This window comes from Spea bombifrons, chromosome 4, assembly GCF_027358695.1.
Source record: "Spea bombifrons isolate aSpeBom1 chromosome 4, aSpeBom1.2.pri, whole genome shotgun sequence".
Classification (NCBI taxonomy): domain Eukaryota; kingdom Metazoa; phylum Chordata; class Amphibia; order Anura; family Pelobatidae; genus Spea; species Spea bombifrons.
In genome coordinates, this window is record NC_071090.1 from 33966402 (window position 1) to 33983987 (window position 17586).

Consider the following 17586-nt stretch of genomic DNA (forward strand, 5'->3'; position numbering starts at 1 on the left):
TATGCAAGATCAGACATGAACAAGACAGGACACCCCTCTACCGGGGATACAAGACAGAACAGGACAGGACAGGACACCCCACAGGTTACATCACAGACTGACACACATAAATACAGAAACTAGCCTAGGACTATTTGATAACTATTGGAGATTCCATCACATCTTATGGCCATAGTATGCTTAGCCCACCACTTCGCCAAAGTACTCCAATGACGGTGGGTCCTAACGCTAATCCCTGCTTACAGAGGTACGAAATAAACCAAACATGAAATCCAAACACATAGCACTGAGACATACCTTTAGACTGCAGACTGAGACAAACAAAACACACGGGTGGGGCACACCTTATAAAGGAAATAGAGCTGAAGCAAAGAGCAGAACTAGAAGCAAGGAATGGAAGATCAGAACAGAGCAAAAGGAAATCCAGGAATGGATCGAAGCAAAACAGAGAAACTGAAGCAAGAGTGAGATATGCAGCTCCACAGCCTGGGTAGGACGTGACACCTCCACCAATGAATGGCAGCTACCCTTCATTGGTTGATGCCAGAGGAGCTCAGTGCCAGTGACCAATAGAGTTGCTCATACGGACCTTTAACTCCTCTAACCAATAGTCGCTCATACGGACCTCTAACTCCCGACTCTATTGGTCGCTGGCAGGGGCCTCCTCCAGCATTAACCAATGAAGGGCAGCAATTGTAGGGGAGCTGCTAAGCATCTATTGTTTAGAAGTGTTGGATTCATAGTTCCTGGAGCAAAGGAAAGATAATGTTGTGAATCTTCTACATCTAGAGCACTAATATATAAAGCCATGATGACTGATTATGTCCCTAAGTGGCAGCATGTTTTCTGGGTCTAAGGAAGGCTTTTTTTAGATAGGTCTGGAAAAATTCCAAATTGCAAAGAACACTGGACTATTTTTGTAATGACTGGGCCAGTTGCATCTGTGCTTGCCACAAGAAGATGTGTAGGTGCAGGATCTAAGTCATAGGTAGTTGGTCAAAGGGTTTGTATGATTGACATAATTTGTTTCATGCGTAAAATGTCAAAGCTTGTCCACAAGGCAGCGGAATTAGGACGCCCACTACTGGAACTCCGCAAAGTCTTTGGCTGTCCTCTTGCAACAGAAGTCTGGATGGAGACTTATCAAAGAAGAAGGCTGCAAAATCTTCGCATTCAGAAAGGTTTGTGGGGGAAATGGGAGCAGAATGGCTAGCAGAACCTTTCTACTGTGTGAAATATCCAAGTTATGTGTTTTACGCCATCCTCCTTCAAGCTTACGGCCTATTCTCTTCAACATCGTGATGGTGTTATCAAACCATAGTGCATGGTGAATAGTTTCTATAGGTTTAATGAACGTTTGGTCTAGGCTGCCCAAGATATCACTCTTATGAAACTGTTGGACTAATACATTGAGGTCTGTGCAAGACCCCAGTGATTCTGTTAAGTGGCGATTTGATGAAAAGTACAGAGGAGTACTTGATCAGTTTTGGATGTTAATGCTACAACATACAAACACAATTTAGACAAATGGATGCTTACAAATTTGTGGCAGAAGTTTGGGGAAGATCCTTTTGTGTTTCAGCATGACTATGTCCTTTTTGCAAAAACCAAGGTCCATAAAGACATGGTTTGATGAATTTAATCCTTTTAAACATATTTTGGATACATAAGAATATTGATTGCGAGCCAGTCCTTCTTGTCCAATATCAGCCTGACCTCACAAATGGCAGAATGGGCACAAATTCCCACAGAGATGCTCCAGAATCCTATAGAAAGCCTTTCAAGAAAAATGGAGTCTGTTATAGTTGCAAGGGAGGGGGTCATTTTAACACGTATGCTTTTGGAATAGGAAACCTAACCCTAAACCCTTCTCATCGCCCCCTTTCTCTTTAAAAAAATGATATAGGCCTTTTCTATATCTTCCACTTTCTCTCTTTCTCACTTTTCTCTCTTTCTCACTTTCTCTCTCTTCCTCATTATCTCTCCCTAACATCTTTATTTCTTTATCTTACTATCCTATACTATCTATCTCCCCCTTTCTCTCCATCTGGTATCTTGAAAGCATGAGGTCCGTTCTCATTTTCACTGCTCCCTCGCAGTGCGCCCGGCTTTAGTGGTGTAAGCCAGGATATAAAGTCATATCCCAGCGCTTAGCATTAATTGCCAAAAGCATCGTGAAGAAGCAGTGAAACACAAAGTCTATATGGACAGGCCTCTCTCTCCTTTTATTTTGGGCTAGTTAGAGGAAGATCCATGATCTCCCCAACTGAGCCTGCTCATCCAGCGGCAAGCATTCCAGTCCCCGGCAGAGGAGGCACCCCTGGCAGATCTGCCTGTAGGTAGCACCGGCCCTGGGTTAGGCTATGTAAGCTATTCTTAGAACAGCTGTATGTTAGTGAAGATAAAGGAGAAAACAATTTATCATGTTCTACATTTCTCCAAATGTTCCCAGTACAATATTGCAACCTTAATCCACAAAAATACGCGTGCATAATACCTTGGTGTATGGAACACACTAGAAAGTATACTTACATCATGTTTCAAATTACTTTTCTCTACTACACCACTCATTGTCACGATAACACAACAATAACAATAAAAATAGGTGCATAAAGCTTTATTATAATAAAGAAATTGGTATCAGAAACATAATACCTGTTAAAAGAAGAATTTACATATTCAAAATTGTCAAATTGTTAACTGATGACCTTTACTGAAGCTGTTTTCCTGGAGAAGAAAAAAAAAGTAGATTAACACAACGGAAATTGGCCCCACCACCTGATGACTATAACATAATTCCATTATCATCTATTGAACGTGCAATACATCTTGTGACTACTTGCCTCCATCTAACTAGTGAACATTTTACTATTCACTACCACTACATATAGGTTTATTACTGCTTTTTTTGATTAGTTCTTTCGGCTGAACTCCGTGCCTCTCTCTCTCGAGTTTATTTTTACCACTGTTTCATTGCATATAAGAAGAAGGAAGGGGGGGGGCATCTGTGGATATTTTTTTTAAACATATGAAAAAAAATAATGTTGTTGGGGTATTGCAAAACTGGAACTTGGCTCCAAGTCCCATTTTCACCCTGGATCATTTCAACTGTGCTGCAGTTCATTTAAAAAAAGTCAAATATGTAATTTGTGTAAATGCACATTGGCAGCAGTAAATATTCACATGGATGACTTTGTCCAACCCCTGATAGTTTGGTGAATAGACCCATATGGGTATTGGCTTTTTGGCATGCATGGACTACTGGGGCATAAATGCGGCCATCATGACAATCCAAGCAAGAAACAGTTATATGACATATAAGTATAGCCAGGCCCGGACCGGGGATGACCATGTGGTCCTGGCACTTAAAAGCCAGTGGCTACGAATTGACATTTGTGTTGCTGTCATCTGCGTATGTTCAGCCGCACGTTATGTTTTTATAATCACACAGCATGTGGCTGCACAATGGAGTGGCAGATCCTGTAAGCCAGCAGCCCACTGTGCATTTGTGGTGTGCCAGGTGGCTAGTCTGAGCCTGATACAGCTTGCTGTATATCATTTGGAATATGACTCAATTGCTTATTTGAGATATGAAAGAGTATTTTCAGAATCTGGGGTGCATATGCAAGCAATTTGATGGTCTTTTTTTAATAATATATAAATGAAAAAAAAAATGTTGGGCATGCTGTGTTGAGGGGGCTTACATCTCCTGTCTATCCAATGGCGGTTCTCAATGTCTGTGTCTCTAAATACAGCATTCTACATGTATGAAATCAGAGCTTAATTGTTACTTACTGCAAGATGTTTATTTTGGTGTCATTTAATGGACTCCGAGGTTGTTCTAAAAATGAAATAGAAACATGAGAGAAGTGTACATTAAAAAGGAATTTTCACTGAATCATTGTGTATTTATGTATTCAAAATATATTTACCACAACTTTGTCCAATGTGTGTTTCACAGTTTCCTAATGGAATATAAGAAAAAAAGAGGATTCATTTAAAATTAAAAAAATGGAACAGCAGTAAATAGCACATAATAGGCTAAATTATCTTGCCATAGATTAATCTATTACATGAAATTGAATAGGAACCCTCTCGTAGACAATGGAAAAATGTAAAATAAAACACCAAACTTAAACATCAAATTTAACACACCTGCTCCCCATTCACACCTGAGACCTTGTAACAGTAACGAGTCACATGACACCGGGGAGGGGAAATGGCTAATTGGGCCAAATTTGGCCATTTCCACTTAGGGGTGTACTTACTTTTGTTGCCAAGGTTTAGACATTAATGGCTGTGTGTTGAGTTATATTTGAGGGGACAGTAAAGTTACACTGTTATACAGGCTGTACACTCACTACTTTACATTGTAGCAGAGTGTCATTTCTCCAGTGTTGTCACATGAAAAGATATAATAAAATATTTACAAAAATGTGAGGGGTGTGCTCTGTATAATTGTGATTATTTTGTCTGAATACCTCATGATTACCAAAACATTTAATAATAACGATTAGCTACTTACAAGGATACTCTTGAGTTTTGCCAGAAGATGTTCCTAAACACAAGGGTCAGGTTAATATTTTTAGAATATACAGTGATAACAACAATTTAGAAACATAGTATCATAAATTAACTATTCATGATCCATATAGGATGTGTTTTGTTTTCCAATCAAGTTTCATGTTCAAAAACTTTAACGTAGGTTTTAATGCAGTATACTGTATAGTTCCCCAGTATTCACTTATAAAAGTGGCTTTGGACTAACTTACCAGTGTTCCACATGCGACTTCCATGAATCTGGTAGTAACTGGCAAACCATTCTAGAACACAATGAAAAAAATGTTTTTGGTACATTTATAGTAATCATCAGATCCAAAATATAATTACCATTTAGTTTAGACCTTGTCTAATAATTAACAATATGAAATAAATATATTTGTAAGTACGGTATATACAAAGTGTGTGAGTACATATAAGATTTATGTAAGATATCTGTGTGATTGTACTGTTTTGGGGATATCAAGGTTTCCGTCATTTTCTTAAGTTTTCTTACCAGAATATCAAACAAAACAAGGGCTACTCTGTCAGCAATAACTTCAGTATTCTTAAGAGTCGTATCCTAAAAAAAAAAGGTAGAATTGGGAGTCAGTTACAACATTAAGGATAAATATAATGGCCTTTATATGTCTCTATTATTTTAAGTAATTTAAAAACATATTTTCACTAAATATTCAAATATGCATTCACAATATTCATAACATTTACCAATATTATATTTATGAATTTACACCATTTGCATTCTGCCCCAACCAATTACCAATTATGGTAATTATGGTAATGATTGCAAATTCTTGGAGACTCATAGACAGTCCTGGATCGGTCCTAGGTCATCTGTCCCAACTTTAACCAGTAGATGCCAGTGGCATTCGGAAAGTACCGTATAATTTCGATTATAAGACGACCCTGATTATAAGACGACCCCCCAAAATCTGAATATTAATTTAGGAAAAAAAGAAAAAGTCTGATTATAAGACGACCCTATAGGAAAAAAGTTTTACTAGTAAATAATAATTCATGTCTATTTTTTGTTTTGTTTTTAATTTCCTTTAATTTACCAACCTGCCCCCAGTTATGCTCATCTGCCACCAGTTATGCACATCTGCCCCCCAGGCCTGCCTTATACCCTCCTATATGCCACTCTGCCCTATGTTATGCCTTTTAACCCCCTATATGCCACTCTGGCATATAGGGGGTTAAAAGGCATATCATGGGACAGAGTGGCATATAGGGGGACACTTACATACCCAGACACTAATATACCCACCCAGACACTTACCTACCCACTGAGACACTTACCTACACACTGAGACACTTCCCACCCAGACACTTACCTACCCACCGAGACACTTACCTACCCACCGAGACACTTACCTACCTACCCAGACACTAATATACCCACTCAGACACACACCGCGATGCCTCAGCAGACACTTGCTGCAGCTCCCACGGGATTTCAGCATGACGCTGTGTGACCCCGCTAGGCCCTGCCTCCTCCAGAAAATTGAAGAGGTCTACCGGATCTGCTTTGGGACGGCACAGTGCCGCCGGGTCCCGGTCCTGCAGCAATCTCCCCAACCGGCTCTGCTTCCCCGCAGTGGGCGGGCTATCCCGGGAGCAGGAAGGTACCCGCGTATGGAACCTAGGCTGCTGCCGGCACTTTCGCCGACGCTCGGTGATAGACGCCGGCAGCAGCTGAGGTTACCGCACAGGAGGATCCAGGTCCCCTGCAGCGATGCGGGGGATCTGGATCTTAGTCTAATAGTCAGACCTCATTTGAGGTCTGATTAGAAGACGACCCCGATTACAAGACGAGGGCTATTTTTCAGAGCATTTGCTCTGAAAAAAACCTCGTCTTATAATCGAGCAAATACGGTATATATTTAACTCGTTATATTTGCATGCATAACCAAAAATGAAGGACTGTTTTTAAATCCCTTCTACCTAATAAGTATAGCTTTAGGTAATACATGTCCATGTATTCACAAATTCACAGCTATTATTAATCCCAATATATTTGTATGCAATACATATGTGATGTTAGTGAAATTAATATTTTACAACTATCTCTTTGTCAATCTCCCGTGCCGGGACAGCTTAGTACTGTTTAGTTACCTACCACATGTGTGCCCAAAAGATTATCCATTGTACAGCCAACATCTGTCTGCAAAAAAAGAAATGTGAACTTTTTGTCATAAAGTACAAAGCCTAAATATAGTGTAAAATATATTAACAAATTAGGTGTTCTTATATATAAACTAATGCATGTGATATTTGGTGCTTACATTGATTCTATTGGTCTAAAAGGCACATAGTGTAAAACGAATAATTACAACTTTTACAATTAAAAGTTAAATGAAGTAGAGGTCCATCTCTGTATCTGACTGTTTAGTCATCTTTCATTGGTTGAGAGTTAACACCTTTCATCGTTACATAAATTTTTAACTACATTAAGAGATTAAAAGAAATGCCATCTTACCAGAACCACTCCGAGCTCATTCAGAAAAGCAACATATAAGCTGTGATTCTGAGTTTCCTAAAACATTAAACCAGATATAACACTGGTAAGCAGATAGAAACATAAAAACATGGAATTCGACGGCAGATAAGAACCAGTTAACCCATCTAGACTGTCCATTTTTTCCTGATGTAAGGACTCCAATCACTCCTTGGTCCAGCCCTATAGTCAGGATAGTTTTATGCCTATCTCATGTATATTAACAAAATTAGGTATAGTTTTCATTTTATGCACTAATTTATATTTAGAATTCTATACAAAAAATGCTATGTTACTTGTACCTTAGCTTGTTGATATTTGCAGAGGAGGTTTCCCAGTTTCACAACAAGAGATGGAGCACCATTCTAAGAAGCAAGGCACAGAACACGAGAGAGCAATTACAACTCACGTTGAGTTGCAGTGAAAAAGCAAAGTAGGTCTTCTGTTTGTAAAAGGTCACGTTAAGACAAGTTAGAAATGAAATTGATTTTTTTCAAGGTTTAAAAGAGTTCCAACTTGAATAAAACTCTTGACTTAGGAAGAGTTGACTAAGTTGAATTAAAATCAAAATCGAACAGACTGATAAACTTTACTGCCAGTGTGGTTGACCAACTCAATGCTAACTCAACTATTGTCCCACTTTATTGTTCTCCATTTGAAGAACCAGTATGGCTATTTGGTTTATAGTCTATCAGTTTATAGCTTTTCCCTTTTAGTATAATTTCCCAGTTTTCAGTGATGTCATGCTCGCTGCTTCTCTGGATCTGTTATATCCTTTGCTCACTGCCAACAGTTTCTTATTCTTCAGTTATCATCAACTTGATTGATTTAATAATTGTCTATATACAGGGCTCTAACTGCTTCTTTTTCGATTTATATTATTTTGCATTTGATTCTCTTTAGGTTTTTTAGCCTTTAAGCCAATAAAAACCAAGTATCACACATATATCATTTCCCTCATTACATTTTAAATGAAACGCTAAAGGCTTAAAATAATGAAGTTGTTAAAAAGTTTACATATATTAAATTTCGTATGGCTATTTTTTACAAACCAGCAGTAAGAAAATCAGAACATTATTTGTGAACTTAGAATAATTATACATACTTCCACAAGATTGGCAAGGCAGCTTGTTGAAGCAGTGGCAGCTGGTGTTTCTAAAATAAAAATGTAAGTTAGGAAAAATGTAGATAAAATGCAGGTAGCTGAATATATCATCGCGCCAATACATCATCTCTTTCTATGTTTGCGGCAAAGTTACCAACAAAAAATTCAATATTTTCAAATACGAGTGTCAAGTTGAGATACTTCCTTAATAAGAAAGAAAATGACAAAGTAATAATGTAGTTATGGTTTTGAAACTTTAAGTAACTCAAAAATGATTTACCGAAAAAACAGCTTAGAGCCACAAGAAGGAATGCAGTTGCAATTTTCATGTTGGTGTGCTGGATATTGAGCCGCTAACAACAAAACAAAATTAAATATCTGGGAGAAGCCTTACTGGACACTGGTGTATTTATAAAGCCTATTCCAAGGGCATTTTGAAAATGAACATGTACAATTTACACATTTTTGTTTGTTGTTCTTTTCATGTAGTCTGATTAGAACTCGGAAATTATTTTTTTATCATCCATATCTTAATTGCTTTAAACATACCTATCATTTATTTGTTTTATATATCTTGAATTTTACATGTGGAGTTAGATTTTCCCATGTTTTTGTAATGGACTTTTGTCAGATCATTTATGATTTCTAACATAGTTTCTTAACTCCTTCATGTTTTTGTTTTTTTACCCTTCATAACCTTTCTGCAGTATTAGTGTTTAGCTGTAATTTTTTTTTCTATTTCATTTACTATACCCACACAAATTATATATTGTTTTTTTCAGGACAAGAACGCCTTTTTTTTATTATTTTGATCATATATAATGTGTTATAAAAAAATTATAGAATATTGCAAAAAATTGCAAGAAAATAATGACCTAAAGAAAAAACACTGCTAAACAGTTTTGTTATGTTTTGCTTTTTTAAGTTTATTATAAGCACCCCTTTAGATTCTACACTATTTTTCTAACTTTTGTACTTTTTCAGCAAGAAAGGATTTTTTTAAATGTGTATTTCTAATAGGAGGTGCACAAGATGTTTGAGCACCTTTTTAGCTTTTTTTTAAAAAAATGTTTATTATTTTTAATTGTTTACATTTTATTTGGAACTGGTTGGTTACCCTAAGGATGTCATGGTGACATCATTAGAGTCTATTGTTTTTAAATTTTATGAAAATTTTTAAAAATCTTTAATTATTTTTACGTTTTTAATATTTAAATTATTTATATATATATATATATATATATATATATATACTGATCATAGCGTAATCAGTAAGCAGGGCTCCATTGCCCTGCATTAGTGACTGCAGTACCTGCAGGGAGAGCTCAGAGGTCTCAGGAGGGTCTGGACATTTACGTGTCTGCCACACATGTAAATTATTGTTAAGGTGATGTATTTCCGTGGTGTGCCTGGCAGATCAAGTGTCCGTTACGGATTAAAGTCTACACATATTTCATTTGTTTAAGCAAATTAATCAACAATTTACAAAATTGGTCTTGAAAATCTAGTACAAAACAGTATCATGGCTCATTTGAATTTGAAATATTTCAAAGTATGGTTAGGAGGGCAAAATAGGTCAGGATGCCATCTTGAATTTCTATTGTTCATCAACATTTGCATGGACAAACTATAGTATCTATTATAGAAATTGATTAAGTGAAGAACACATACAAACCTGTGTTGTATTAATCTTGGGCGCAAGCCTAGAACTAAGCCAGGGCAATACCCCAACTTACCCCCCAAAATTTGCCTATGTTGCCACCACCCTTGACTGCTGAATGCTGTGATATTCTGCCATACTTCAGTGCTCCACCTGCTAAAAGACAATTGGTGCTGGATATATCATGCTATGGAAGTTGGCCATCCTAAGCCTAGTTGGCCTGGGCCTGTATACTTCACTGTTAGAGACTAATGGGCAATAACATAATATAAGTGGAAAAAAAAACTTACTAAGGTGAACTTTTGAAATGCATTCTGTCATGTCAAATGTAATTTAATATAATATTTCTTTTTAAAATGTATACTCTGTACAATTGTAACATAAATGAAATTATGAGTAAGCATGCTTAGAGGTGAGATTGATCTTTTGACTGACTGACTAGTATGCAAAACACATGGGTATATTTACTAAGCTGTGAGTTTGCTGGTTAATTGAGATTAGTTGAAACATTTATCGATTTACATAGTGCCATCGTGTTCACATAATGTGAAGAGAATCCTGCTCAAACAAGCTTACAATCTAGAAGGGGGTGGGGTGCATTACACAAGGTGAAAGTGGAAATGTTTGAAACTGACTTGCCACACATGTGAACCTCTAAAAATGTATTAAATTAATAATATTACTGGACATATGTACAGACTGACAACAAGATGGAGGCTAAGGAAGGTAAGGCAGAGGTAGGTGGGAGGAGAGAATTTAACCTGTCAGTTGAAAGGGTTCTTTGAAGGACTCAAGACAAGGGAAAGTCGGATAAGCCGAGGTAGATTATCCTGAAGGTTAGGGACAGCCTTGTATATGTGGATGAGGGGTAAAATCAAAGCAGGTAAAGATAACCAGATGACCAGAGGGATCGAGGAGGTGTGCATTTGGAGATAAGCAAGGAGATGTATGTAGGGGAACTACATGATTTTACATTGAATATTGAAGTGAAGCAGCATATTCAAGATAGATTGTAAGGTGGAAAGAGAGGTATGAAGTAGATCAGCTAAGACTGGGTTGCAGTATTCAATACAAAAGATAATTAGGGCATGAACTAGAGCTTTATTTGCATGTCATGTTAGAAGGGGGAAATGTGGGCAATGTTTTTAAGATATTGGATACATCCAGTTAGAAACAGAGACAATGCAATTAGAAATATGATCAAACAGTGAAGGAGAGAGATCAGGGTAGGAAAATGGATTTAGGTGTCATCAGCATACAGTGGGTGCGGTAAGCCAAACGAAATTAGTTTGCCACATGTGGCAGTGTAAAGTGAGAACAAAAGAGAACACAGAATTGAACCTAAAACCTGTAGTACACCATCTGAGAGGGGCAGCAGAGAGGAAGAGTTACTTTATCATCTTGTGGTACACGCTCCTCCGTGTTGGCCCCCTTTTGATATATGATTAAGGTAGTTACTATTTTATTCCATGCTTGAAGAGCAGAAACACGCATTTTAATGAAGAAATCCTTAAGTAGACACTAAATTCAATTCATAAGGTTAACCAAATAGTTGGACTGAGTTGAATTACGTTGAACCTAATGATGTGTTTCTTTTCCTATGGAAAGAAGTAATCTTGTAACACACAAGAGGCAATATTTGCTCTTGCATACTTACTATTGTAATCTTTTGAAAGACTGATTAAAATGTAATACAGAGCCAACAAAATTAACGTTATACCTAGGGACTCCTAAAATACTGTATAGGATATTCTAAGGCTGTTGGACTAGCCATTGCTTTAATTATCACCATGCTATACAATGCCCTTTTAGTTATAATGCTGAAGAAAGTACTTATGGAGCTTATCAAATAAATCAGCGGTCTGTTTTTCCACAAAGCCCCTTTATCTACTAGTAAACAAAAGCCCATAAAGGCGTTTTTTCACATTTCTCTACACAAACCGTACTTCCTTTTAGCAAAATGGTTTCCCGTGTTTCGTCACTTACTTGATTGTAAAACAAGGCACATTTTTTGTAATATATAAATATTTCCTGATCTACCAATTACTGTAGTCGACCAGTATGAGTTCAGAGAAGAAACAACTGTTAATGACCTTTACACATAGTAAAACTTCATGAGAAACGGCTTTAATAGACTTTAAGAGGAATTCATTAATTCATTGAATTCATTGATATTCTTTAGGGCAATTGTTATGAAACTCCTGTGGCTCCCAACAGGAGCTGCCCAACAGGAGCTGCCCAAGTCTGTAAATTATGTTCATTTTAAGTTCCCTTCATTGGTAGGTATTTTACACCTGATAACTGTCATCAGTCATTGCCAAATTTATTTTGCTCCTATGATTATTGTATTGCTGCTTCAACATGTGTGCAACTATATTGTGCTCTGTTACTATCATAACAATTTTGGCTGCACCAGTGGCGGAACTACCGGGGTCGCAGGGGTCGTGACTGCGATGGGCCCTGGAGTTCTGCCAGTCAGGAGGGCCCAAGGGGTGCCGAGCGGTTGCTGAAAACGACCGCTCGGCAACTCCTGGGCCCCCCTGACTGACAGAAATCCAGGATGCCTCGCTCCCCGCCGCTGCTGCCGCTGCCGCCGCCGTCGCCGCTGCCGCCGCTGCCGCCACCTGCCTCAGCACTGCCCAGAGTGCAGTGTTGGGAGCGTGAGGCGTTTGTCTCGGTTGCCGGCGCTCAGCAGTGAAGCGCCGGCACCCGAGACAAACACCTCACGCTCCCAACACAGGAGTTGACGGTAAGTGACCTACAAAGGGGGGGTAGGGAGGGAGTGGGTAGATCGTGAGAAGGGGGGGAGGGAGTGGGTAGATCGTGAGAAGGGGGGTAGGGAGGGAGAGGGTAGATCTTGAGAAAGGGATAGATGGGTTGGGGCGTGGGGGGGCCCTCAACAGATTCTCGCACCGGGGCCCTGAGGTTTCTAGTTACGCACCTGGGCTGCACCATTGGTAATGCAAATTGAATTTTGCTTTCAATAACAGACATGATAAATGAGACGTGTGAATAATAGAATTCTTTTTCCTATGATTGTACAGTAGGCCGCTGCATCTTCCATTGTATTATTAAAGAAGGCTAAACACGTCTGTGTTTCTCTAAGCATTGTAGACATAACAGGCCGAATAGATAACACCAAATATCTGGTAATTTGATACCAATTCGATCATAGACAGCAATAAAAAAGCACTGTGATAAAAAGGCAATATTTTTTATCTAGTACAACAGAGTCAACTTTGATGTGTTCTGTTCAGGTTAAGTTATAGTGTGCTTTAGAGTTACATATTAACCCACACTTGGGTAAATTAAGCAAAAAATTAAAAATGCTGTGTTTAAAGATCTGCTTTATTAAAATATTGATCTGAGTAATGGAATCACACATGGATACAAGAAAATTGGTTATTGCGCTAAATCATCTCTTCATTTTAATTATAATTTGTCTTGATTTAGAAGGCAATCCTAAAAGAGAAAAATCGGTAAATAAATGCAAATATAAACAAGGCAGTGACATCAATGAAGTTCTCTAACTAGAAAAACAACATGATGAGAAGAAACTCTATAGAGCAGTGGTGCTGCAAAATGCAGGCGCAGTTTTCATATACCCCAGCTTGAGTACAAGCATCTTGGTCATGAAACATTTTGTCCAGTAACATATTCTGGCTTCAGCCATCTAGGCCTAGAGTGACAGGTCCAGGGGGGCGGCAGTCCCTCTGTTTAAAAATGGTAAGACAGGTCACCCTCTTGAACGATCAATCCCCCTGGTGTGTGATTGAAGGGCTGATCTCTGATCATCCCAAGAAGGCCATTTATACTATGGAGGGCTGTGCCGAGTGAGCATTACATCTGCAGCATGTATTAAAAGGCGCTGGGTGCCTTTAAAACACACTGAGCCAAGATATAATGTTGACCATGGGGGAGTGACTTGGGGAGTCAGGCCTAGGGCAAAGCCTGAGGTAGATAAATTGCTGTTTGTGTAGTCTGAAAAAGCACCTGTTTTTTACCCAATGTAAATAGATAGACTGGTATCCTCACTGCTTAGTGCTTATCATCAACTACTTTAAATTTATCTTATTGCATACTCGAAGACTAAATATATAGTGGAAGGCAACTTTTGTGCTCTAAATACATTTCTAAAAATAAATACTACATTTAGTATTAATTGTACTGTCCTCCTTGGCAAAACTTAAAGTTATATTGTGTTTACTTGTGCAGTATGTGTCGATATTAATATCATCAAAAGAAGGTGAATTGCGGTCAGTCATACTTATCAATATTCTTTTTCTCTAGTCTAACTACGAAAGAATGTAATTAAACAAAAATGGACAGCAAATGAGAAAGTGATGGGAATCTGTCTTGACAAAACTTACACAAGATTCAAGTGCTTCATCCAAGTAGATGTTTTACCCCCTTCAATGGTCCAGAAAGATCCAAATTCAGCTTTTGCTGTGGAGGATATTTTGATGTATTTTACTAATGAACATGCTATGACTGTGTCATTCATCAGTTTAACATAAGATATTCAAGGTGATTCTTACCAATGTGTCACTCAGAGAGAGAAGAAGTTCTCCCTAATTGAAATAATTAAAATATTATTGAAGAGACATTCCTTCAGATAACAGAGTGAAGCTAAATGTTGATATATTTACCGTTAATTGACATGCAACATTCAGTACTGTTCCTAGAACCTGCAGGTCATCCTACAAAGATATTAAAGAAAGATACATATGCTTACTTATAAATTTCAAATGCTTGGGTCAACAGCATGATTTTTTTATTTTTAATATCTACATTGTCAAAGGGAAAGTTATTGGGGTCCGTTCATTAAGAAGTTGGGTAGTTTAACGTGACTTAACATACCCTTCTGAACCGACAAAGCAAAGTAAGTATGTGCGATTACATGCATTTGTGTGTTGCAGTTGAGCTTATTCTAGTTGATATGCAACTTCTAACTTCACAGTATTATATGAAAAAAAAACAACAAATATTTATATTTTTAACCATAGGAAGCCAATGAGTCACCCATGCCTTCTCTGAGGGTTTATTATATAATACCTGGTCCCAACACATCAAACAGCCATAAAAAATTTTTACCGCAATTTTGAGAATTTCAAAGACAAGTTTATCAGCTGTTTCTCCAACTGTGTCTCCAATTTTTTCCTGCAAGAAAAAATGTATGCTGGTTAGCAAACATTTTCCATATTTCCATGATAATTACTTTTACAAAACTATAGTGTGGAATAGATGTTGTAAAAGAGGCTTGGTCTGTTGTATTCTTCATAATGTTTTTTTTTTTTTATCATGCCACTTATTGTCATTGAGATTCTATATTATAGAAGTTAACCATTTGCAATCATATTATTATATGCCCTTAACATGTAAGATGCTAATTATTTTCCATATTCATAGAACTAACTTACCAAAAACTCCTTTGTATCAAGAATTTCATCAACAGCACAACCAGCATCTTTCTAAAAAGAAAAAAATTTTAATGTTAGGGACCAGGAACCAGAAGGACACAAAACGTATAGTGCAAAGCACCTTTTATTGTAAAAAAAACCCAAACAAGTTAACAAAGCAAATTCGTGATCCAGGAGCGTATATTATTATTTATTATAATCTTTTATTTGTATAGCACCAACAATTTACACAGCGCTTAATACAATACATATATTCAAGGGGTATGACAAGACGAGAATTAGGACAAACCGATACATTAGGTAGAGAGAGCCCTGCTCGCAAGCCTACATTCTTGAGGGAATGGGGTGACAAACATAATGCACAGAGAAAGAGTGAGAGTTAGTGTGGTGGTTGTATCAGTGACAAGGAAGTTCTAGCAGCTAAGATGGTATGCTTCTCTGAAGAAGTGGGGTTTTGAGATGTTTTTTGAATGTTGGGAGGGAGAATGAATGCTGAAGGTTCGGTGGAAGTAGATTCCAGAGATATGGGGCAGCCCGAGTGAAATCTTGTAGACGGGAAAAGGAAGAGGTGATAAGTGAGGAGGAGAGCCTTAGCCCATGGGAAGAACGTAAGGATCCAGTAGGAGCGTATTTGTTTATAAGGGCAGAAATGTATGGAGGAGCAGTGTTAATTTTAAAGGTAATAGGGAGCCAGTGGAGGATTTCACAGGGGGAAGCAGAAGAGGAGCGACGTGCAAGGAAGATAAGCTTAGCAGCAGAATTTAGGACAGACTGCAGAGGAGAGAGTCTACAGTGGAGTGCCAACCAGAAGAGTGTTGCAGTAGTCAAGATGGGAAACAATAAGTGAATGAACCAGAGTTTTGGTGGATTCTTGGGTAAGGAATGGGCGGATGCGAGAGATGTTTTTTTGGTGCAGCCGGCAGGATCTGGTGAGGGACTGAATGTGAGGGATGAAGGAGAGGTTTGAGTCAAGGATGATCCCAAGGCATCGGGCCTGGTTAGTGGTAGAGATAGTCGTGTTGTTAATGGTGATAGAGAATTCAGGTAGTGGAGTGGAGATGGAAGGAGGGAAGATGAGTTCAGTTTTAGAAAGATTAAATTTCAGGTAGCGTTGTGACATCCATGAAGAAATAGACAAGCAGTTGGTAATACGGGACATGAGAGATGGAGAGAGATAAGGAGAAGACTGGTAGATTTGGGTATCATCCAGATGATACTGGAGGCCAAATGAGTCGATTAGTTTGCCAAGAGATGAAGTATAAAGAGAGAACAGCAGAGGGCCAAGGACTGAACCTTGGGGGATGCCAACCGAAAATGGAAAGGGTGATGATGTCTTGCCAGAGAAGCTGACAGAGAAGGAACGGTTAGAAAGATGTGAGGAGATCCAGGAGAGAGCTGTATCTCGATGCCTATAGAAGCAAGTGCGTCAAGAAGAAGGTGGTGATCTACAGTATCAAAATCAGCAGAGAGATCAAATAGTATTAGAATGGAGAAGTGACCTTTTGCTTTGGCAGAGAGCAGGTCATTGGAGACTTTTGTTAGAGCCGTTTCAGTAGAGTGAAGCGGTTTGAAACCAGACTGTAGAGGATCAAGGAGGGAATTAGAGGAGAAGAAGTTAGTAAGGCGATTGTACACAATCTGACAGTTTTTAAAATGGGTAGTGAGAAAATATTAATATTCAGGCATATAAAACAAAAGTAATGTATTACCAGAGCAATATGCAGTTCCATTAGAAATTGCCTGTATAATTCCTCATTATCCTGGTCCTATGAAAAGAAAACACATTTTAAATGTCCATGTTTTGCTGGTTTTATAACATGACATATAAAAAGTGTGCCAATAACATTAACAATAATTTGTGTTTTAGTTGCTTTATAGCTTAAAACTATATATATATATATCTATATATATATAAAAAATCTGTAAAGCAAAGGTGAAAAAATTGTTTCAAGAGACGGTTGTAAAGAACATTTTCCATGGTTACTTGGTAAGCAATAAAATTTGGTTATTTCTTGGTGATGTATTGCCAAAAGTAAGAGAATGTCTCCATTTTTGCTTATGACCGTACAAACAATATTATAGACAACATTTCCTCAGATAAGGTCTAATAACAAGGTTTGTTTTACATCCTTGTGTTGCTAAGCATAATCACTGAGGATTCTGTGAGCCCTTTAAAAAGGTGTTTTTAATTATGTATTTAACACCCTGAAATTTTATGAAACAGCAGCGCCCTCTTCCACTTCTGTGCCTGTATGTCTTAATGTTCATGTTATGGTTAATCTTGTATTTTGTCAGTTTTAATGTTGTCGTTAAATTTCACTCTCCCGTATTGTAATAGCACTAT

At 37.9% G+C, this 17586-nt stretch overlaps 1 long non-coding RNA gene across 1 annotated transcript; it reads right to left on the bottom strand.

The window, feature by feature from the left end:
* Positions 1-13152: 13152 nt before the first annotated feature.
* On the bottom strand, positions 13153-14247 carry LOC128492778 (uncharacterized). The gene is made up of 2 exons (XR_008354137.1): positions 14193-14247; positions 13153-13284 (listed from the first exon to the last, which is right to left on the bottom strand). It is a non-coding gene; the product is annotated as an uncharacterized LOC128492778 (long non-coding RNA).
* Between the last annotated feature and the right edge of the window lie 3339 nt (positions 14248-17586).